This window comes from Colias philodice, chromosome 29, assembly GCF_061535455.1.
Source record: "Colias philodice isolate Cphi_HAF_F1 chromosome 29, ilColPhil1 Martin Lab GWU primary, whole genome shotgun sequence".
NCBI classification, from domain to species: domain Eukaryota; kingdom Metazoa; phylum Arthropoda; class Insecta; order Lepidoptera; family Pieridae; genus Colias; species Colias philodice.
In genome coordinates this window covers 5955089-5980725 of record NC_143114.1, presented here as the reverse complement: position 1 = coordinate 5980725, position 25637 = coordinate 5955089, and the positions used below count along the sequence as shown (strand labels likewise).

The following is a 25637-nucleotide window of genomic DNA, read 5'->3' as shown; positions in this document are numbered from 1 at the left end:
GGAATATAATAAAAAAAGAATTATCGAAATCGGTTCAGCCGTTCTCGAGTTATGCGCTTACCAACACATTTTGCGATTCATTTTTATATATAAGAAGATTAATTCAAGTGGACTTTCTTTTAGAAGTGCGTTTAAAAGAATACATATTTCATGTTATGTAGTTATATTTTAAGATTGTATAAAGATTAAATATGTACTTCTTACAGATTATTTGAATTAAAAATAGATTCGATTAAAAATAGTTCGGACATAATACTAGGGCAAAGGGCGTTAAACCTAACAATTATATCATGAAATACTATAAATATTATTAGATATAAGATAATATTTAGTTTTAAGATACAGATGTAAATAAATATCTGAAAGAATACCTGATGTTTTATTTTTTACCCTATTTCGTATGACTAGGTTCAATACCCTCGTTTCGGAGCATACTTTTAAAGGATACAACATTTTAAGACCTTATTACAATATGTAATTATACATATAACTGAAAGATGACTGACTGAGTGACTGTAATAGTGATCTATCAACGCAGAGCTCAAACCACTGGACGAATCGGGCTGAAATTTGGCATGCAGGTAGATGTTAAAGCGTAGGCATCCGCTAAGAAAGGATTTTGATCCTCAAGGAGATAAAATAAGAGACGAAACTTTGTAGTTACCATGGAAATTTATCTTTTCTATAATGAGCTGCGGGCAACCGCTAGTTTTAATTATAAAATTTAATTTGTCTATAATTAATTGCAGTAACTTCAAGTTTTACAAAAAAAAAGGGGAATTCTTAATTTCAATCTAATGTTAGGAATTTTGTTTGTAATAGCAAACACACATTTAAGTCACATCATCTGACAATTGTTTTTTTGTTAAACTTACACATTTAGTTAATATTTTATTTTCATTTTTAAGTCAAATTCATTTTTCCGTTTTGTTTTTGTAACAACACAAAACTCTATAGACACCTCTAAAATTACTCTACTAAATAAGCTCTACTTCAAAGCATATTATAACTTATTACTTATCTGTGCAGCCTTTCTTTCAAACCCACGACCCTTCAAAGATAATAACTACTGAGCCACACCCTAAGCTTGCTACAGAGCTGCAGTTATCACTCAATCACTACATAGTATAAAACAAAGTCGCTTTCTCTGTCCCTATGTCCCTTTGTATGCTTAAATCTTTAAAACTACGCAACGGATTTTGATGCGGTTTTTTTTAATAGATAGTAGTGTAATTCAAGAGGAAGGTTTTAGTATAATATAATTTATTAGGTTTTAGACAAAGCGGGCGAAGCCGCGGGTGGTAAGCTAGTTTAAAATAAGATATACATGACTAAACAAAGCATATTATAAGTTACTAGCTGTGCTCCGCGGTTTCACCCGCATTGCTCCGCTCCTGTTGGTCTTAGCGTGATGATATATAGCCTATAGCCTTCCTCGATAAATGGGCTATCTAACAGGGAAAGAATTTTTCAAATCAGACCAGTAGTTCCTGAGATTAGCGCGTTCAAACAAACTCTTCAGCTTTATAATATTATATAGTATAGATTATTATCTGTACAGCCTTTCTTTCAAACCCACGACCCTTCAAATATATTAACCACTGAGCCACACCCTAAGCTTGTAAACACATGGTTAACACTCAACTTAACATAAGACACACGTGATTAAGCAACTGAGTCCTTTAGGGTTTAGTGGAATGAATTGGATTACTTGTTTGATTCTGTTGAAATAATATTAAAATAAATATGAAAATATTAATAATATAACTGTGAGTCTGTCTGTCTTAACCACAGTACTTACCGATTTGGATGGAATTTTAAACTAAAATGTCCTATGCAAACAGGACGGAACAGCTACTCTATCCGCATGGCTCCGTTCTAATTGGTCTAAGCGTAAAGCGCATCACACACGGTGAAGATACTATAATATTTTATGTTAAGATTCTCTAATATAAAAAATTACAGTATCTTAAGGCCGTGTACGCGGTCCGTGCGCTGTTTGGCTCAAATATGTGATTTTTCAAACCAGATTGTCCATCAACCACTTATCTTACAAACATATGAATTACTAATAATTTTAGGAAATTTTAATGTCTATGTAGTTAGTTAAGAGTTTTTTTCAATTAATACAGTATTTCTGAATACCATCAAGATAACTGAGCCGATGATTACTTGATTTCACTTTTAGTGTCAATTTCGAAGCTAAAAATATCTGAAATTGCTGAGAGATCTAACAAACAATTATTTTTAACTAACTGCAAAAATCCTTATTAAAATAGTTAGTTAGAAAATTTTTTTATTTTGGACTCCTAACTTACGAAATTAAAATCCGAACAATGTGAATTATTTTAGAAATTATAGTCGACAAAATGATTATTTTCACCAAGATATTTGACTTTATTGAATATAATTTATACATATTGCAATAAAAGAATGTCTTACTTATAAGATAAAATTTAAAAAATCAACTAAGGTACCTCTATTATTTTTCTACAATTTTTTTTAAAGTACTATAAAACACTGCGCGCGACCCGATTAAAATCAGTCGGCAGCGAGCCTTTCCAGAGAGAGGACATGTTGCTCGGCGCTCTCCTGTGGACCTATGCTGTTCATAGTAAAAGGATAGCGCAAGCCGCGATCTATCGTAATAGATCGCGGAGTTTTTGACTTGCGTTAAATAGAATATGCGCTCTTAAGGTATCCGGTATCAGCGTCCTGACCATCATTTTTCTTTTTGTCATTGCGTACTAAGACCCCTGTAGAACCGCCATCCTGTTACAAATGACCCGAAACACTGACACAAAATTTACTGTAATATTTTATATTAGAGAATCTTAACATAAAATATTATAGTATCTTCACCATGTGTGACGCGCTTAAGCCTTCCTCGATAAATGGTCTATCTATCAGTGAAATGTTTTTTCAAATAGGACCCGTGCATCGTGGTAGGTAGGTACCTGAGATTAGTTTAAACAAACAATAAATAAACAGACTTTTCAGCGTTATTTTATTGGTTCCTTTTTTCATATTACATACAATAAGTGAAGTCCCATGTCCCCTAGTGGGGTAAGGGGCAGATGCATTATACATCTGTTTCAGTGATCGATTCTCTTTAGGGACAAGTAGGTAATCAGCCTTCTGTGTCCTACCAGACCAAGACATTTTTTTTTCTTCGTCTCCACCGGGAATCGAACCCAGGACCCCTCGGTGCTACGCTCACGCGTCAACCTCTGTACCAAGGAGGCGGTTATTTGGAAAATTACATACATTACATATTACTAATTTTGATTCACATCTAAACCAAATAATATCCTCAATTTCTACACAGTTTAATACGCAATAAACCTTTTCCCACGTCGGCTAAACTTTACACATAATACATATCTACCAAACACCTGCGTAATTCGTATAGAATCAAACCCGTGCGCAGCCGGGTGTACGAGCTTAGTCATACCAATGATCAAAGGGCCTTTGAGTATGTTAACGTGTGTTTTAACTGAATTATTTTGTAGTTTAAGAGCCGTTTATGGTGTAAGAGCTGACTGAAATAAGATCGATGTAATCTATACTAATATTATAAAGCTAAAGAGTTTGTTTGTATGAACGCGCTAATTTCAGGAACTACTGGGCCGATATGAAAAATTCTTTCGGTGTTAGATAGCACATTTATCGAGGAAGGCTATAGGCTATATATCATTACGCTAAGACCAACAGAAGCGGAGCTACGCGGGTGAAACTGTGAAGCGCAACTAGTAAAAAACATGAAGCCTCTACGGCGTAGCAGTTATCACTACATAGTATTAAACAAAGTCGCTGTCTCTGTCCCTATATTCCTATGTATGCTTAAATCTTAAAAACTACACAACGGATTTTGATGCGGTTTTTTATAGATAGAGTGATTGAAGAGGATGGTTTATTTCTAATTTCTATAAATTATTAGGTTATAGACACAGCGGATGAAACCGCGGGCGGAAAGCTAGTAATATAGTAAAATTGTAGTTTATGTAACTGCAAGATAAATCTTAAATATAAAAATGAATCCCAAAATGTGTTGGTAAGCGCATAACTTGAGAACGGCTGAACCGATTTCGATAATTCTTTTTTTATTATATTCCTTGAAGTACGAGGATAGTTCTTATGTAGAGAAAACGTAAATATGTACCACGGGCAAAGCCGGGGCGGACCGCTAGTTTATAATATAAGTAGGATAATTAACGAAAACGGTTCAGCTGTTCTCGAGTTTTGCGCTCAGCAACACATTGACGATTCATTTATATTATTATATAGAGATTACTTGTATAAAAGGTCCATAGTCAATAAAAGTAAGAACTCTACTTGAAAGGCTTTTTACTTACCGGGTAACTTGGCTAACTTAGCCACTAAGTTGGTACAACTTGCTTAACTCAAATAGAGATCTTAGCTATCTGATATTTTCTCTTAAGTTAGATAATTAAAAGAGAGTTATTGGGTTTCATTTTATTTAAAAATACGAAAGAGTGTGTGACGAGCACACGCATATTATATACTAGTTGTACCCCGCGGTTTCACCCACGTCGTTCATTATGCACAGCGTAGTCTCCTCAATATATTGTACACAAAAAAGAGCGTGTGTGTCGAGCACACATGTCAGAAGTGAAACGTCTTTGGCAAGATTCAAAGATACTAAAATCGTCGCCTTACTCCATGACGTGACGGTTTTGCCATGACGCAACCTTGAAATTTTACACTCAACGCGCATACAGTCGTTTCAATTCAAAAATACAACAATTTGTTATTTGTTTTTTATTACTTAGAATTCAAAATACAAGCCTCTAACTCTGGCTCTACCCGTGTTGAATGAATGTATTTTGCGCAGCTGAAGTTTTTGAGTTTTTCACCATATTTTCTTATAGTTGCAAAGATATTTTATTTCAAATATCACAATAGAACACAAATTATTAAATTTTGTTTTTCTGTTTGTGTCTGTAAATACCTGCCCCCCTAGTCAAGTGGCTTTCTGTTAGCGTAGCGTTCAATAGAATAGACTAGGGGGGCTGAATAGCTAAACGACTGTGGTAATCACTGATACAGTATGACGTTGTTTAATATAATTGCTTGTTTTATTTTAATATTGAATTTGAATATAATTTCATATGAATAAGTTCATGAATGAAGGACTACTTGGTCAAAGACAGTGATAACAACTAACTAGCTATGAGCTATCTACGTTATTAGTAATCTATCTATATAATATATAAAACCCAAAGGTGACTGATATAGTGATCTATCAACGCACAGCCCAAACCGCTGGACGTATCGGGCTGGCATGCAGGTAGATGTCATAACGTAGGCGTCCCCTAAGAAAGGATTTTAGAAAATTCATCCCCTAAAGGGGTAATATAGGGGATAGAAGTTTGTATGAAACTTTTTATTACTTGGATGTATTTGCATGAAATTTAGCACACATATAGGGGGTACTTGGATAAACACATAGCATAGGTTTTATCCCGAAAATCCCACGGGAACGGGAACTATGCGGGTTTTTCTTTGAGAACGCGGGCGAAGCCGCGGGCGGAAAGCTAGTTACCAATATAATATTTACGATTTGTCAGTATTTTCGTTATAAAAATCGAAGCTACTCATATTTTAAAGTACATAAACACAAACACACTGTAACTATTTTAGAAATATAGGTAACCCATATACGGTCTAAAAATCAAAAGAAAAACGTTAAAAAATAGCTTAACAGATACCTAATGAACGGCCTTTGTAAGATTAGATTAACCGAGTGTAAGGATGATCAAAGACTACAGACTATGCACGGCTGCGGCTCTAAGCCTATTACCTATGGTTCTGACCAATCATTACTCGCGCTCGCCGCGTTCCATATTTAAATTGTGACGTAAAATTGGTCATTCGAGCGTCGCCCTCCGGCCGGACAGCACGTTTGATCGTTCAAGTGTCGATGGTTCTATTAAAAATTGTCAGTTGTTTATAGCGTGAATTTCCAACCTAGTTGTTTTATTTACGCGTTGCTTATGCAGTTGTGGTTTTTAATGCGTTTGAGAGGTGTTTACTCGTGCTGATCGCTGATCGTTATTATATTGAACACTATATTCTTTTTAACACGCTTAAATTAGCTTCACCTGTATGTCTGTATGTAAGCGACTCCTTAGACTCGACCTTTAGGCTCGACTCAACTCAATTTAGATGGACAGATTGACTGACCGGTTGGCTTGGTTGGTAGTGGCCCTGCCTTCCAAGCCAGAGGTCGTGGGTTCGATTCCCACCCGGGGCAAATATTTGTGTGCTGAACATAGATATTTGCTCTGTGTCTGGGTGTTAATTATCTATATAAGTATTTATTTAAAAATTATATATATGTATGTTTATCAGCCATCTGGTTTCCATAACACAAGCGAAAGCTTAGTATGGGATCAGATTGTGCCGTGTGTGAAAATTGTCCTGAAATATTTATTTATTTATTTATTTATTTCATTAAAACTTTGTACACTAATTATTATCAAGGATCGATGACAATACAATAATTTAATACGTTTAAACGTGCTTTTTTACAAATTTTAAACTGTATTAAGTCAAATTAATCAAGAAAATAAAGGGAAGGATAGCTTAGTCCAATAACATCACACCTAATAAGTGATCACGTAAACTATGTTGTAAAGAGGATACATTTGAGTTTTTGTTAAATTTAATTCAATAGCTACTTTACTAATTATAAAAAAAAATCATTAGGCAGCTCTACATCTTCATCGAAAAGGATACATTTTCTTATGCAAAGTCAACTCGACATTACGCTACTTCACTACATAGTATAAAACAAAGTCTCTGTCCCTATGTCCCTATGTATGCTTAAATCTTTAAAACTACGCAACGGATTTTGATGCGGTTTTTTTTATAGATAGAGTGGTTCTCGAGGAAGGTTTTAATCATAGCGGGTGAAGCTGGGGAAGCTGGAGAAGCTGGGGAAGCGGGTGGAAAGCTAGTTTCTTATAAACAAGTGCCAAAATAACAGAATAATTAACGCAATAATTATATTGACAAGTATTAACATTAAGCCCGCTCCAAGAACAAACAGGTGAGCCCAAGTACAAACCTGGGTTTATATTAATTAGAAATACAAACAGATTTTTAACCGCTTCGTGGTACTTTTGACCCCGAGCTCAGGAGTGTTTTAATGGGCCAGTGTACTGGCATGAGTATATTCTTTTAGAAGTGTGTAATTTTAATTAAATGGTTTTTAATGAAAAAGTGATAAGGTTGGACTTAAGAACGATAGGTGTGAAAAATTGGAGAACCGGGGCAAAGGATCGAGAGGTCTGGAAGAAAATACTGGAGCAGGCCAAGAGCCACTCGCGGCTGTAGAGCCTCAGATGATGATGATGATGATAATTTTGGGATTGGACTATATGAATATATTGTTTTAAGTTATTTCGTCCAGAATATGTTAAGATGATTTATATTTTTAAGTTATCTACTAAACATTTTTAACAGATATTATACTAAAGCCAGAAATGTGAATGATAAGTACTAGAATGCTTAGTGCATTATAAAGATTAATTAAAGAATAATTATAAGTCAATCGAATATTTTTTTATGCAGATATCAGATGTACACATAGACGAATTTATTTAAAGTAAGTAATATTCGCCGCATTGCAAGATGGGAAGATGACTTAGTTAAAGTCGCCGGTGTGGATTGGTTGGAATTAGCCAAATCTAGAGGAGACTGGACAGCCTTGGAGGAGGCCTTCACCTGCAGAGGGGTTCTGGCAGATGATCAAACTTAGATTGTAATTACATTTATTCATATTTTGCTTTTGATTTAAGTTACTTTTTTATTTTTAAGTTACATTTATTTTTGTTAATGTTTATCACTGTCTAGAAATAAAAGGCTTTTTTATTTTATTTTAAGTAATATTTATAATTAAACTGAGATAGGATAGATGGGATGGAAATGTAAACGAAGCACTGCACCGTACCACGTTAATTCTCTCAAAAGAAACTTGATACTGAATAAGGAAATGGGTTTTGAAGCGTTAGGCTGATAGCACACTGAGAAATAATAATGGTGTTAGATATTCATTGTGGTTGTATTTTTTCATATATTTCTAACTGTTCCCTATCTTATTGAATATCATCGCTTTCGCGGCTACGTTTCATTCATAATATTACATTGTTGTCAGTGTTAGTTTCTCTATATCCCGGGTAACGGCTTTACCCGAGCCGACCGCTAGTGTAATAAGTATATTTATTACCCGACTACGGCAAAGCAAAAGGAGGGTTATGATTTACATACCTATCTACCGTCGGTAGCACTTTGACAACGTGTGACTGCGGTTTTTCAAACATGAAAATTTATCTCTACATAGTGGAATATTGCATACTTCAGAATAGTACCTATTGTATGACATTATTGTCAATTTACAACGAAGACATCTTGGTAGTGTCTACTGTGTCCATTTACTTGCAACTACATTAGCAACTTTGTTCAGTTCAGTATTCCGAAAATCTTGTTTTATACTTTTTCAACGCCGTTTTTTGTCGAAGTTGGGTTTTATTTTTTTTTACTTTTTATTATTTTATAAATAAAGACTGTAGTATATCTTTTTGCCCAATTTCATGGCTCTACGATATTATTAAATCGATGCTATTTCACTTTATCGTAGATAACATTAGTAAATGCAAATTAGTAACGCGGTTTTTACGCAAAATATTTATGAAATGCTATCGTTTTACATTTATCAAAATAACATAACACTATTATGTTTACGTATTGTACATTTAAAATAAGCTTATCCAACCACAGAAAGAAACCAGTGTACCATCAACTTTATACTATTTTATAAGGTAGAGGTAGCAAGAACATAAAAAAATGTCAATTTGAAATGTAGAATGGAAGTATTCGTACTGTAAAAATCAAACTTTTTACAATGTGATTCCACCTCATGTAAAGTAATGAGTAAAGTTGATTTAAAAATACTTTCAGTTTTAGGCTACTACGCTTTTCAAGAGCAGGCTGGGTGATAGACAAAGGTAACCCAACCCTTCCCACCGATTGCTCTATGGAGATAATGTAAAAATGGAAATTGATTGAAAAAAAACTCACTCACTCACATAGCTTTTATCTCAGACTTTGAACGCGGCGACCGAATGTAAAAATTCCGTAACGATAAAACCTAACGCCCCCCTCTCCAACCGGCACAGCGATGCGATACTATGCAACAGCTTTACCGCGGCAGTCCCCGAGTGCCACACGTCTTTTTTTCTGAATTCTACGGACTAAACACGATAATAAAAAAGAAATGAGGTAATATCTCAATCCGATCTCTTAATTTGATCGAGTATGATGAATCACAATCGACTTACGATTGATTTGACGATCGGGAAGGTAATTTTAGGATTAAATTTCAATAAAGAAAATTATCCTACTTAAGTACTTGATAAATTGCATATTTGATAGGCTGTTACCTAAAATATTGACTTATTTTTGTAACTAGAATATTTTCAAGTCAAATCAATTATCAATTACTAGCTGTGCTCCGCGTTTTTACCCGTAGTGCTCCGCTCTTGTTGGTCTTAGCGAGATGATATTATATAGCCCATAGCCTTCCTAGATAAATGAGCTATCTAACACCGAAAGAATTTTTCAAACCGGACTAGTAGTTCCGGAGATTAGCGCGTTCAAACAAACAAACTCTTCAGTAACAAACTCTTCAATATTATAAAGCTGAAGAGTTTGTTTGTTTGAACGCGCTAATCTCAGGAACTACTGGACCGATTTGAAAAATTCTTTCGTTGTTAGATAGCCTATTTATTGAGGAAGGCTATAGGCTATATATCATCACGCTAAGACTAACAGGAGGGGAGCCACGCGGTTGAAACCGCGCAATGTGGCTAGTAAATAAATTAAATTACTATGGAAGGAAAAATTCCTAGTTATCCTATAGACAACGTGCATTGAATATTCGGTTCTATGAAATAGCATATTATAAATCATATCCAGGTCAAATACAGAACAAGAAGATAGTATAAGAATAATCCGGACGTTATACTCAAGCTTCTGAGAAAGACAATTCAATATAGTATTGCGTAGAACTTAAGACCCCTATTGCAGGAAACAGGGTTCCAGAAACCCCTTAGAAAGGGGTCGTTTGTTCGTACCTGTCACTATATCCTACTAATATTATAAATGTGAAAGTTTATGATGACTTATAGAAACGTTAAGTTGCTCGCTTAATGAAATGGAGCTTGGAGTGAAAGTCCCATCAAAATCGGCGCAGCCAGAACAGAGAGAAACTAATTTTTTTGAAAATGCAATAAAGCCTATGTTGCTCAGTGAAGATGCAGCTTTCTAATGGTGAAAGAATTTTTGAAATCGGTCCAGTAGTTTATGCGTGAAAACCATACATACATACACATAATTGCAAACCTTTCCTCTTTATAATATAAGTGTAGAAGTATAGATAAAAACATATGTCAAACTAGCTTTCCGCCGGCGGCTCCGCCCGTTTCAAAGAAAAACTCGCATAGTTCCCGTTCCCGTGGAATTTCCGGGATAAAACCTATCCTTTATTACTCGTGGATAATGTAGCTTTCGAATGGTGAAAGAATTTTTAAAATCGGTCCAGTAGTTTATGAGCCTATTCATTACAATCAAACAAACAAACAAATTTTCTTTCCTCTTTATAATAGTATATCAGCATGTAACACATAAACACAATACATACCTTTAAGCCGGTCTTCGATCTCCCAAAGAGCTTCAATTAATATTCCACCTTCACGGATTTCCAATAAATTTTATAAGTTTGTTCCCGATACGTTCACTCCAGTATGGTAACAATAAATTTTCCAAGCGCTTTACCTACTATGCCCTAAGCTTTAAGGCTGGTTACATACGAGGCGGTTGAAACGCAGGAAAATAATTTAGGACATCTATTTTTTAGCTTATCCCGTTTTACAGTAATTATCCGAATTAATACAATTGGTCTAAATATCGAAAATAATGTTCGACTTATAAAATAATATTCGAAATCGATTTAGCCGTTTCTTTATAACATCAAATGTTTAATATTTTCTCGTAGCAGTTGCGTAGAGGTAGGTTATCTATGAATAAAAGTTTTACAAGATTATCTCTATTATATGCTATAGGTACCTACTGTGTCTTTTTGTTTAAACTCGTCAAAATCGGTAATTCCGTTTCATATAATAATTCAGCATAACCTAGCTATCTTATGTAGAGCTTTCAACTTCACAAAATATCAATTTTGTTAGGATTAAAATAAATAAATAAATATTTCAGGACAATTTTCACACACGGCACGGTCTTTTTTGTCGATAGGGAAGCGCTTGACCACAATCTCGCCTGATGTTAAGTACAGATGTGGTCTAAGATGGAACGCGCTTCCCTAGAAGGTACCTGTTCACTCTACGCTTGAAGACCCCCATCTGTCTGATACTGTACTAAGCTTTCGCTTGTGTTATGGAAACTAGATGGCTGATAAACATACATACATAATTTTAAATAAATGTGTTAATAGATAATAAACATCCATATCTCTACTAATTGCACAAAATGATTAAAGGTAGTTTTATCGCTCAATAGGACTGCTACTTAACGCAGTACCCTTAGGTATGGAGCTTTTGCATAACAAGTTTTTATAAGGTTTTTACAAGAAAAAATCTTGGTTGTAGTTAGTCTTTGTACAATACTCTACACTCTACAATAACATTAGCGTAAACACTAGAGTAGCGCTATAAATGTGTAAGTCTTTATTCATCTGTTTGAGATTTTATGATCACAATGTCATGTTATGCATCGGTTTGGCCAAATAAGACTAGTGTTTTTTTTATTCTTTAAAATTGTCTCATATATCACATTTGAATGGTATAAAACTGCAAAATGAATATCCTATTACTAGTTCCAAATATAGAATATCAGAATTCCATAAATAAGAGTTGGTGAGGAATAAATCTTATTGTTAACTAGAACATAGTAGGTACGGTAACAGATGAAGGAACGAGTTTACGAGTTTCTGTAGGTACGAGTTTTAAGCCATGACATTTGTTACTCAGACCTCAGTTAAGACAGTTTGTCTAGGTCTGAGTCTTAAACCTAACAGTTTTTTGACTCAGCTATTACATTTATGAAACCAGCGGTTGCGACGCTCGTCCCCGAACTGCCTTCCGCCCTTCGTAGCTATAATATATAGGCGTAAAATAGCCCCACTGTTCAGTCGATGTGATCGCTCCGTAGTGGGCGGGTGTATTGCCAAGTTACCATTCTTACGGACTTAATTATGAACTATGATTTAATAGGTGTTGTGTCTTATAAAATTGGTAAGTTTTCATATAGTACAGGTAGTTTTGTGTCGTATTACAGGGTAATAAGATTACATTTCAATCGTCCAAAGCCGTGCTGTTAAAAATGGTAATAGGCATTTTGTAATCGAAGTTTTGTGGTCCATTTAATGAAATATAGATATGAATCGGGCTTTGCGTGGGGTTTTTTTTAGTTTCTCGTTATTTGTGTGTGAGGAAATTGAATTGGAATTAATGTTATTTTCGACATGTTTATTTGAGACCGGATATTATGAGAAACGAATATATTTGTAGATCATTATTATTCTATCATGTATTGTGTGATAAGAGGTTTTTTATATAGTTAGTACTTAGTATAGTTCTTTGGCATATTATGATAATATACAGTTACATATTTTGTAAAATTAAATTGTAATACTGAAATGATTTAAAAGAGCAACTATGGAGTTTCTTGCCGGTTCTTCTCCATAGATACTGCTTTCCGAATCGGTGGTAAATGTTAAAAATATGTAATGACGTTTCAAAAGTGCTTCTCGAAGAAGTCTAATTGAATAAATAAATGTTTGAGTTTGAGTTTGAGTAATATAGGAAATAATACTTTGGCTTTAATTATATTAAATTCTATACGAGAAAATACAGTTTTTTGTAGATAAATTTAAGTCAGTATAAAAAAACATTGTGTATTATGATTACGCTATCATACATTATATTAAAGATTTCCACAAATACCATTTCCACGAGAAAGTCATTTTCGTAGAAATTCTAAGTTTTATAGAAATAATATTTATAAGAAAAATATGAGTATATTTTCTGTTACGTTAACGTAAAAAACTCATTTCGTTATTAAAAATTTCTTTTAGAGCAATATTAATTGAATGAATATTATTTGAAAAAATCATCTTTTCATTAAATTAATTATTCTTCTTAAAATAGGCTTCGCTCTATAATGTAGAGACGAAAATTTATTATAACATTTTTAACGTATGTATATATTCTTTAAAAGTCAAACGAATACTTTATCACGTGGTTTTACTCGTGACAACAGTATAAACTATAAAAATAAACTTATTATGTATACTAATATTATAAAGCTGAAGAGTTTGTTTGTTTGAACGCGCTAATCTCAGGAAATACTGGTCCGATTTGAAAAATTGTTTTGGTGTTAGATAGCCTATTTCTCGAGGAAGGCTATAGGCCATCTTATCATCACGCGACCAACAGGAGCGGAGCACGCGGCACATCTAGTATTAAAATATAGAGCTTACAAGTATTGTCCACTTATTTTTTATTGATAAATATTTCATTGTTCCTAAGTACACTTGTAACGAAACTCAAGTGTACTCTACAGATTTTGAAATATCATAACGAAAAAATTCATAAGAAGGAAGCTACATTATTTCTGAATTGTTTGGTTGTATTAATTTTATCGTGATAAGCTGGTTATAACAAAGATCTTACTGAGATATAAAATATCAGCATTAGTTGCATAATTAATGTGTTAGTAACACTTAACACAACTTATATTGTAACTAATCTATACATACATATAATAAATCTGTAGAAGGGTCAATTCTGTACATTGAAAATATTGAAAAAATAAATAGCAGGGGGTGTTACTGGATCGATACCAAACCCAAATATGTGATAAAAAAAATTTTTGTCTGTCTGTCTGTCTGTATGTCTGTATATGAAGGCATCACGTGAAAACTAGCGGTTCGATTTCGATGAAACTTGGTATAATTATACCTTATTATCCTGGGCATAAAATAGGATACTTTTTTATCCCGGAAAAATACGTAGAAAAGAAATAAATCTTAATTTTTCCGCGCGGACGGAAGCTAGTATATAAATATTAGTTGTGATTTTAATGTTCGAAAGAGTACGTATATACAAGTAGAGTAAGAGTATATACAGGGTGTAATCGTTAAGTGTGCACAGGCGATTATTTCGTAACTATTACAGATAAGTATGTAAAAACTTTAAACTTATGTCGAAAGTACGTTACAAGTAAAATGACAATAATAACTTTTTAAATATAAAACGAAAAATATCCAAAAAAGTTACATTAAACAATCCCATACACTTAATTTCCCATATATATAATCATCACGCTAATACCAACAGGAGCGGAGCACTGCGGGTTAAACCGCGGGGCACAGCTAGTATATTAATAAATATTCTAAATCGCTTCATTTCAATTAATTTCGTATTAATAATCAATTCACAATAGAGGTTATTTCTCATGATATTTCAGTTTTGATAAGAAAATCATTTTGGTTCGAATTTATTATTAACGATAGGCTGTATATAATTTGTAATTAAGGTCTGTACGGGAAATAAATTAATTTTGGGGCGGATTTTCCTTTTAGGGCCGATTTTTCAATCCTTGGTTAAAATGTATCCGTCTAATAAAGTATTATTACACGAACATATTAAAATGTCACCTGTAAACTGCCAAATACGGACAATTATAATACATTTTTGAAATGGTAGTTTAATACGTTATTCGACGAATAAGGGTGCACTCACACACATCAGTCACCGTCAAGTCACCGATGACTGATCGGTGACGGTTTGTGTACGTATCCACAAACACCAGTCACCGTCATGTTGTCCGTCAGTCACGTCGCCGGTTTGACTGAATCATTGAACACATACATCAGGTTAGTCAGTGATTAGACGTGTGTCACGCTAGAGAACATGTAGCAATTGACGGTAGCACGACGCTGACTGAACTGAGACGTGACGGCACCGGGTGAGTGGGGATAAAAGTATGATACATGTATGGAAAGATTATTTGACGTGCCTGACCGGTGACGTCACTGATAGATTTCGTGCCGACAACTGTCGTGTGGGAACAGAGTCATACTAGAACTATTGATACATATATTTTTTTAATCCTGTCCGGTGACGTGCCGTGACGGTGACTGATGTGTGTGAGTGCACCCTAAGTTTTAACCAGGGATTGAAAAATCAGCCCTTATAGAATAAAAGTGTAGTTTAAATGAACTAGTGTTAGAATATTTATTTTAGTTTTTAATTCTTTTTTATTATTAATAAAATATCAAGTACTACTCACGTAGCTGTGTTATATGGGTAATTGGTATCAATTATATCTTACTTAGGGCCGATTTTTCAATCCTTGTTTAAAACTTATTCGTCGAATAATGTATAAAACTACCATTTTAAAAACGTATTCTAATTGCCCGTATTTGACAGTTTACGTGACATTTTAATATTATCGTGTAATACTTTATTGGGCGGATAAGTTTTATCCAAGCATTGAAAAAGCGGCCCTTAGGAAATTAAAATTTGAACTAATTTCTTACATTATTTTTGTACGGTATCTATATTTTAGTTTTTCCACGACTAGGTATTGCAAATATCAAATTGAATTTAATATAAAATTAATAACGATATACTTACTTACTTAAATTATCATACTTTTTATAATACAACTAGATTTCCGCCTGCAGCTTCGCCCGCGTTTTCAAAGGAAAATCCGCATAGTTCCTATTCCCGTGGGATTTCCGGGATAAAACCTATCCTTTGTGTTAATCCAAGTTACCCTCTATATGTGTGCTATAAAATTTCATTGTAATCGGTTCAGTAGTTTATGCGTGAAAACCATACATACATACAAACCTTTCCTCTTTATAATATTAGTATAAATTCATGAAATTAATCATAACAAACTATATAAAGAAAATCATGAAAATATACCGGATTAATTATTCAGAACCAAGATATTAAACACAATAAGATAACGAACAAATAAAGAGCAGTAGACGAGAAAAGTGGTTAAGTTAATTAACGATATATTTAATATACAACACCGAATTTAGTGAACAATTATATCCTATCTTATTAAATTAATCTTCTTAACTGGAAATTTCGGTCATTTTCCCTGGGGATAGTAAGAAGATTTACTTGTGTATGTGTGTGTGGTCGTGTTTATGTGTATGTGTATATGTAGGGAAATACAAGGTAGACACAAGGTGATAGATAAAAATTGTAATAGAGACCAAACCAAAAAAATACAAATGTCAAAAAGATGAGATTTTCACACATTTTCAAATCTATACTAATATTATAAAGCTGAAGAGTTTGTTTGTTTGAACGCGGTAATCTCAGAAACTACTGGTCCGATTTGAAAACTTCTTTCGGTGTTGGATAGCCCATTTATCGAGGAAGGCTATAGGCTATATACCATCATGCAAAGACCAACAGGAGCGGAGCTACGCGGGTGAATCTGCGCAGCGCAGCTAGTACGAAATAATTTAAAAACTAGCAATAAAGAATTTTGTATTCATTCATTCATTCAATTTATCAAAGTATTCATTCTCTGTGTCAGCATGCCAGACATGTGGTTGTTGCGATATAGTAATAAATAAGTCGTTACTCGACCCATAGTTAATAGACGCTGACAGACTGATTTGTGAACATCAATTAAACTGTTTAGAATTGTGGTACATTTCTGAGATAGTTTGTTATGCTGTGTTTCTACGAATATTTGTTTGAACAAACAAACTCTTCAGCTTTATAAAATTAACTAGCATACCGCCCGCGGCTTCGCCAGCTTTGTCTAAAACCTAATAAATTATATACTAAACTTAAAACCTTCCTCTTGAATCACTCTATCTATTAAAAAAACCGCATCAAAATCCGTTGCGTAGTTTTAAAGATTTAAGCATAAAAAGGGACATAGGGAAATAGGGAAAGAGAAAGCGACTTTGTTTTATACTATGTAGTGATAAGTAATAAATGGTGTACGAAATAATTTAAAAACTTAACACATTCAACAATCTACAAATTGTTAATTTAAAATGTATAGTAACAGTTGAGCGTTTCTTCTAACATACGTTGCGACGTGAAAAACAGACAAGCAAACGAGCACCCATCATTTTTTATATTAGTAAGGGTAAGCAGATTCACATATTATGTGATAGCATGTAGTACCATATAGTTTTGCCCATATATACAAAGGCAAATTATTAAGCTATTGCATAGCTTCTATCGCGGGCCTTGAGCGCGGGGACCGAATCCAGAAATTTCGTAACGAAAAACCTCACGCTCCCCACTGCGACGGACACGGAGGTGTGGCTTGAAGGCATGCTATGCAATAGCTTTACCGCGGCAGTCCCCGAGTGCCACACGTCTTTTTTTTTAATTCGAAACAGTCGTTCCCTAGATTTTGGCGTTCAAACAAACTCTTCCAGAGCCCTTTTTATTCGCATGGTACTCGGCCACAGTTTTACGTAGTACACATACTCATTATAAGTGTTATAAATGCTATATTTATTTCTTTAAATAGGTTTAAAACAGCTGTTTATTGTATCGTTTTAATATAATCAAATATCAAACAAAACTGAACGATCGTTACGACCTTTCAGTAATATATGTAAATAATTTGATGTCAAGCCTTTTTAAATTCCGTTATTCCTTTAAAAATGTAATATAAATCCCTCGTGACCGAAGCCGAGGGTAAAAGCTAATTGCGATCATCATAAAGGAAAGAAAAATGCTTTAAAAAACCAATGCTTTTATAAATAGCACGCCTACGCCGTAGCGCCTACGCTGTAGCGTGTCTACGTCGCGTAGCTGTGTGCTACGATATCGTAACGAATAGGCGTTGTAAATAAACAACGTAGTTTTTCTAGTATTTATGAAAGGTTACATGTTTTTAAATAAGTTTCAGATAAATAGTTATGTGAAACTAAAATTTTAAATTTAAAACAGATGTTTGTGACTATCTTATTTTTTCTATCAAGGGCCTAGAACTTACCATTTAATTTATTCAAACATTACAAAACAACCTCTTTTTCAGTATCGCATTTAAAATTTAGAAAAACTCTAGATTTTTTTAAATGTCCATTAAAATCAGAGACAGTACTTTGAGTGGCTAGCCAACAAAACTAGATACATAAATATTCAATTATTAACAAATTGTCGTCTTTCTTTAGTCATTTGTGCAGGAAAAAAGCATAATCGTAATGGCGATTTGATTATAGATGGACGAATGACCTGATTAAAGACAGAAATTGTTTAGGCGAGGGAATCCTATGTCCATTAGTGGATATTTAGAAAAAAGAAAAGCCTGAAATGAGAATTTTGTTATTATAATAAAATTTATAACGTGTCCTACGTGTCTATATCTATATGACCGACTCCTTGGTACAGTGATTGACGCGTGAGCGTAGAACCGAGGGGCCTGGGCTCGATTCCCGGTGTAGACGAAAAAAAAAATGTCTGGGTCTGGCAGGACACAGAAGGCTGATCACCTACTTGTCCCTAAAGGAAATGGATCAGTGAAACAGATGTATGCATAATGCATCTGCCCCTCACCCCACCTTGGGACACGGGACTTCACTTTAACGTGTCTATATACAGGGTACATTAAAAGTAAATCAATAAATTAACTACTATATCCTTTTGTTAAGCAGTCATGTAAAAAACAATTCTCAATACCTTTAAAAGTAAATCGATCAAAAACGTTAAACCATAAAAAGGTATCCGTATAAGCATTTCTCTACGTAAAATACTCTCTCAAACTAAGTTTAACACAAGCTAAGGTTAGAAAATATTCCAACACAGAATAGAAAAGCTCCAAAGAGAAATAGTGAAAGCCGTACAAACGGTGCTGAAAACGATACAAAAACTATTGTTAAAGACACTTTGCAATAAAGTGTTGGTCTAGTGTAACCTACTTACAATGGTTGGTTTACTTGTGTTTATTTTAGGTATTTATTCATTACCTAGTCAAAAGATCGATTGACTGGCCGGTTGGCTTGGTTGGTAGTGACCCTGCCTTCCAAGTCACTGGTCGTGGGTTCGATTCTCACCCGGGGCAAATATTTGTGTGATGAACATAGATGTTTGCTCTGTGTCTGGGTGCTAACTATCTATATAAGTATTTATTTAAAATTATATATGTGTGTTTATCAGCCATCTGGTTTCCATAACACAAGCGAAAGCTTAGTATGGGATCAGATCGTGCTGTGTGTGAAAATAGTCCCGAAATATTTAAAGAACGGTTAAATACGTGAATGAATGAATGAATTCATTCATTCATTCATTCAACGGTTAAATACATGCTTTATTCGTAAAGGATTTTTTAACTAGATACACTACAAATAAATATATTGCTTCGAAACAATATGTTGTAAATTTTTATTAACTTCTTAACGTGAAACATAACCAACAATATTAAAATACTAGCTATCCACCCGCGGTTTCGCCCGCGTTTTAAAAAAAAACTCGCATAGTTCCCGTTCCCGTGGGATTTCCGGGGTAAAATCTAACCTATGTGTTAATCCAAGTTACCCTTTATATGTGTGCTGAATTTCATTGTGATCGGTTTAGTAGTATTTGCGTGAAAGAGTAACAAACATACATACATACACATACATCCATCCTCACAAACTTTCGCATTTATAATATTTGTAGGATAACACAGAGGGTCATTGTGGCCAAAGGACCAGGCTCAAATATGATGACAAATAGGAGCTAAACACCGCTAATTTTTACAATGTCTAAACTAAATTAAAACACAAAAATCTGACAGCGACTTTACCTGCGTAGTAGCTAGATAAATTATAGATTTTTTTTTACATACAAATAAAAAGTTTATCTATATATCTATACTAGCTTTCCACCCGCAGCTTCGCCCGCGCAGTCAAAGAAAAACCCGCATAGTTTCCGTTCCCGTGGGATTTCCGGGATAAAACCTATCCTATTTCCCGGGGTAAAAAGTAGCCTATGTCCTTTCTTGGGTATCAATATATCTCTACCAAATTTCATGCAAATTGTTTCAGTAGTTAAGGCGTGATTGAGTAACAGACAGACAGACAAAGTTACTATCGCATTTATAATATTATTATGGAATATATATTCTATTCAGATATGTTATATTGCTACTAAATACAGTGTATTATTATGCAAATAAATAATGCATAATGATATAATGCATTACATGACTAACAATCTTCGTGAAAATAGTCCAGTAATCTTTACTCGCATGAATAAAATACATCCTGTCCCCACAAAATGCTACATTGCCACACTTATTTGTTATTTCGTAAACGCGTCTCAGTTTTGTCCGGGATGACCCAATATAAAAACTACAAGGAAATAGCATATCCATTTATAGATAATGTAACTTTTTGCTTCACCACAACATATTATAGACAGCCTCCTTGGTACAGTGTTTGACGCGTGAGCGTAGAACCGAGGGGTCCTGGGTTCGATTCCCGGTGGAGAAGAAGAAAAAAAATGTCTCGGTCTGGACACAGAAGGCTGATCACCTACTTGTCCCTAAAGAAAATCGATCAGTGAAACAGATGTATGATGCATCTGCCCCTTACCCCACTTGGGGACACGGGACTTCACACACACACACAACATATTATACTAACAAATTTATCTATCTGTCTACGCTCTAAACTCACAAACTGCTACAACGATTTTAATTTTGTTTTCACCAATTGGCGTGGTTCTCTAGAAAGGTTTTAGTATTTGTTTAGTTTAACTGGCGAAGTAGCGGTCTGCAGATACTCCATTACATAGCAAGTAACATACAAAAAATTTAATCTTTTCTCCTCCTAATATTAGTAGCAATATGAGTGAACGAACACATATTGCTTTTAACAAAAACTACTAAACGAGATACGATGAAATTAAATGTACAATAGACGTTATTTATACAAAATAATACATTTCTGAGATTTTGTTCACATACACACATTTTTCTATTTGTGAACACTAAATTAGATAGATCATTCCTTTATGTTAAACACATTTAGAAGATTGATATCAAGAATAAGAATAGAAAACAAAACTTATAATTTCAAAGGAAAATATCATGTCAAACATCATGTCGGTATTGCTTGCATAAAATATTTGAATGTCGCCTTAGTCCTATCCTATCCTATGTGTCTCGGGTTCAATCCTTAACGACAAATTTAGATATTAAAGGTATTAATACCTGCTTGTCAGTTGTCACCTATTTTTAAACCGATCGTGTAGTTTTTGGGTTATATCGAAACAAATGAACAAAAAAAAAACAGTTTTATTATATTAGTGCAGATTTACCATGTAACTTTATCCGAACATGAACTATCTTCATAAATATTTTACTAAACCTGAAAAACAAATATATTAACATCGTATTTTACAAGCTTTTAAGTACGGCTACGTCGTATTCGTAGCACTTTGCTACAATGTGCTACGAATAATTGAGTTATTAGGGTAAACCAGTAAATATAAATATTGTATGCTACTTTGTTATGATAAATAAAGCCCTTAGTGAAGTGGTAAGCGTGTTAGTATCATGAGGCCTTAGGTTTGAGTTCGCGTAAAAGTAATATGAAGAAATTAATTCGTGGGGCCTACTGAAAATCGGTGCTACGACGTTATTTACGTAACAGATGTTCACCGAATGATTCCCCTTTTAATGGCATTATGCTTCACAGACACACTTCAATGTGTATTTTTTAATCAATACTAATATTACAAATGCGAAAGTAACTCTGTCTGTCTGTCTGTTACTCAATCACGCCTAAACTACTGAACCAATTTGCATGAAATTTGGTATGGAGATATTTTGATACCCGAGAAAGGACATAGGCTACCTTTTATTGCGAAATATGTACCACGGGCGAAGCCGGGGCGGGCCACTAGTATCATATAAGTAGGTATTTTTAATATTGTTTTTGTAATGTGCTATTGAATAAACATTTTTTCTTTCTTTCCTTCAAATAATTCATGTTGTGCCTCGTATGAAAACGCTTACAACGCGTTTTGAAATAAATAAATTATACGTTCTTGTAGTAAAAAAATAAATAAAGTGCATACTGTTATAAAAAGTACGTAACTACACTGAGTTTCTTGCCGGTTCTTCTCCATAGATACTGCTTTCCGAATCGTTGGTAAGTCTTAAAAATATGTTATGGCGATTCAAAAGTGCTTCTAGAAGAAGTCTAATTGGATAAATAAATGTTTGAGTTTGAGTTCGAAAAATATTATGTCTGTAATCTAGGCCAATATATAAGTAGGCCAAACATTTTACGATAATCTGCTTTTTTGTGAAATTTGTTCATAAAATTTCTCGTTAATATGTGATAAATTAAATTTATATCTTGCATATACAGTCATATTGTTTTTAACACATTTTCAATATAGAAATGTATTTTCAAAATCGGTTTAGTAATTTTTGAGTTTATTCGTGACAATGTAGTGAACAAATCGTATAAATTATTATCTATCTTCTATATATTAATAAAAATGAATCGCAAAATGTGTTGGTGAGCGCAAAACTCGAGAACGGCGGAAGCGATATCGTTAATTCTTTTTATATTATATTCCTTGAAATTCGAGGATGGTTCTTATGGAGAGAAAACGTAAATATGTACCACGGGCGATGGCAGAGCGCTAGTAACTTAATATTTAGTGTTACGTTTTAATAATGTAACTTTCTAAAAGCATTGTCAAAATAATAATATATATATAATACTAGCGGTCCGCCCCGGCTTCGCCCGAGGTACATAATATTTACGTTTTTTCATATTTAAACTCTCATCAAGTTGGATCGAACTGCACATGGTGTGCGAATTTTATTATAATCGGTTAAGTGGTTTAGGATTCCATTGAGGACAAACATTGTGACACGAGATTTATATATATTTAAGATAATAATAATAATTCAAAGCCTTTTCTGATAATTTCCACTAACTAAAACACAAACCTTTTTCACCCAATTCCATTTAACTTCATTAAATACTAACAAAACTTTTCAACATCACAGCTTGTAAAAAGCGATTGCTCTAAAGAAAACAGAATCCCTCTAAAATAACGTCACGTGCGCCAACTAGTATGTATAAAAACATAGGGCTTATTTGTATTCTCGCAACGTATCACCCTCTCGCTCTTACAAGCGTGGTTAGATAGGGACAGACGCTGCCTTGGAAACGAGATAGGATCTCATTTTACGGGAACGAATCGCGTTGAAGATATAATAATGTAAGCTTGAATTACGCTGTGAATAATGAATTTATGTGTGCAGTTTTAATTTGATGATTTTAGTTTGGATTTTAATTGTAGTATACATAAATATAAGACTGACCGGTTGGCTTGGTTGGTAGTGGCCCTGCCTTCCAAGCCTGGTCGTGGGTTCGATTCCCAGCCGGGACAAATATTTGTGTGATCAACATAGATGTTTGCTCTGTGTCTGAGTGTTAATTTTATCTACATAAGTATTAATTTAAAATTAAATATTTGTTTATCAGCCATCTGGTGTCCATAACACAAGCGAAAGCTTAGTATGGGATCAGATCGTGCCGTGTGTGAAAATTGTCCCGAAAATAATTATTTATTTACTTATTCGCACTTGGCCAGTGTGATATACCCTAACCGTTTACCTTACCTAGAGGTATCTATTACCGTAGACGGTAGCTTGCTCTTTTTAAAGATGATTTTAATTTACCAATACCTATATAGAACGCTATGTGAACAAATATAATTTTTTTCTTTCAGACTTTTTCAAAAGATCTTATATTAGCAAATCTAACAATTTAAAAGCCATCTAATATAATGTTATACCTCTTTGTGAAGGTCATAAAATAATTATTCGCCACTCGCCCTAGGGCATACCCTTTGTCTTGTTTGTAGGTAGACATATTTGAATAGGGCTGCTACGCTTTAAATAATCCATACTAATATTATAAATGCGAAAGTAAGTCTGTCTGTCTGTCTGTTACTCAATCACGCCTGAACTACTGAACCAATTTGCATGAAATTTGGTATAGATATATTTTGATACCCGAGAAAGGACATAGGATAGGTTTTATCCTGGAAATCCTACGGGAACGGGTTTTTCTCTGAAAACGCGGGCGAAGCCGCGGGCGGAAAGCTAGTATTATTATAAATGCAAAATTTTGCTTTTAACAATTATGGAAATATGTGTACAAAAAGCCTTATCAACTGATATAATTATGAAAAAAAAAATTATATCCATCAAATAAAAATATTTTTATTTCATTTCAGAAGTCGAAAATCAGTTTAATCGTTCTTGAGTACAGTTGAGTACACTTACGCGATTACCTTTATGTCTATACCAAATTAATTACATAAAATAATAATTAACAATACATTTTGTCCCTATTCTGAATAATTAAGAATGAACTTGAGAGGTATCAAGGAACACCCAGATGGAACGAAGGTACTAAAATAACTGGCTTGTTCTATGAGAGAGAGAGTGAGAGGTAGACAGAGAAACACGCGCACGCCGCACGGCTTACAGCTATAGCAAAAAGTGTCGTTACAACTTTTGTTTTTAATTCCGTCTAGTCCCCTTTCGCAACGCGCGATAAGGTACTTCGTTCCAATACTACAATAAGTTAGTATCTCAGAAAATCTGAATGATAAACAATAGTTTTGACCTTAAACTATTTTTCTCGTAGGAATTCACACTATCTGGCATAATGCACTAATCAAATAAAAAAAATGTGTGCGTGTACTAAGTGTACACACGTAAGAAGTGAAACTTCTTTATGACCTTATTTTTCAAAAAATAATTTACTATATGCAACTTTACAGAAATACGTCGAATCACGTGTGGTAGGGATAAGAAAAAGATGGCGCGTAACGGAAAAATGTCACGCGTAACGAAAAAATGTTACACTAAATTTTTTCCAACCCCGATAAAGAAGTTTCACTTCAACAATTCAAATTCAAATTCAAGTAATAAACATGATAATTTAATTGAACAACTCGGTACAACATATGAAATAACTTTAATAACTTGTAGATGGCAACCCTAACCGAATAAGCTAATGTAATTACAAACAAGTTATCTGTGACATGGTTGCTTTGTCGGTTCAGTGCTTAGCGCAAGTTATTTAAGTTAGACGTTGTGGGTTCGATTTTAAGTTGATATTTGTGAATAATACGAATTCTAAGTCTTAAATTTTTAAGCAGTCTTAAAAATAGTGTAGATTGACTATTATTTACACTATTATTTTTGATTATATATTGTTTGATTATTATTTAAAAAAAATAATGTAATAATCATGATAAAAGGTATGATTATGACGTAATACCAATCTCTTTGATTTTAACTATACTAGCTACACCTTGCGGCTTCATCCGTGGCACAGAATACTAAATTGTAGCTAACGCTATCCGTGGCCAGACACTTTCATTTTCTAAAAGCATTAAAAGTTTGTTTTTTTTAGGAAAAAGCCTATGTTTGTCTTTCACTTTGTTTTCTTTCTAAATTACATTCAAATCGGTAGTGTTGTTTAGACGTGATAGAGTAACAGACAG

The 25637-nt window shown here is 33.9% G+C and overlaps 1 long non-coding RNA gene across 1 annotated transcript in view; it reads right to left on the bottom strand.

The window, feature by feature from the left end:
* Nucleotides 1-25637, bottom strand: part of LOC149476015 (uncharacterized) — a 232628-nt gene that overhangs the window by 111754 nt on the left and 95237 nt on the right. The gene's annotated exons all lie outside the window — the stretch shown is intronic.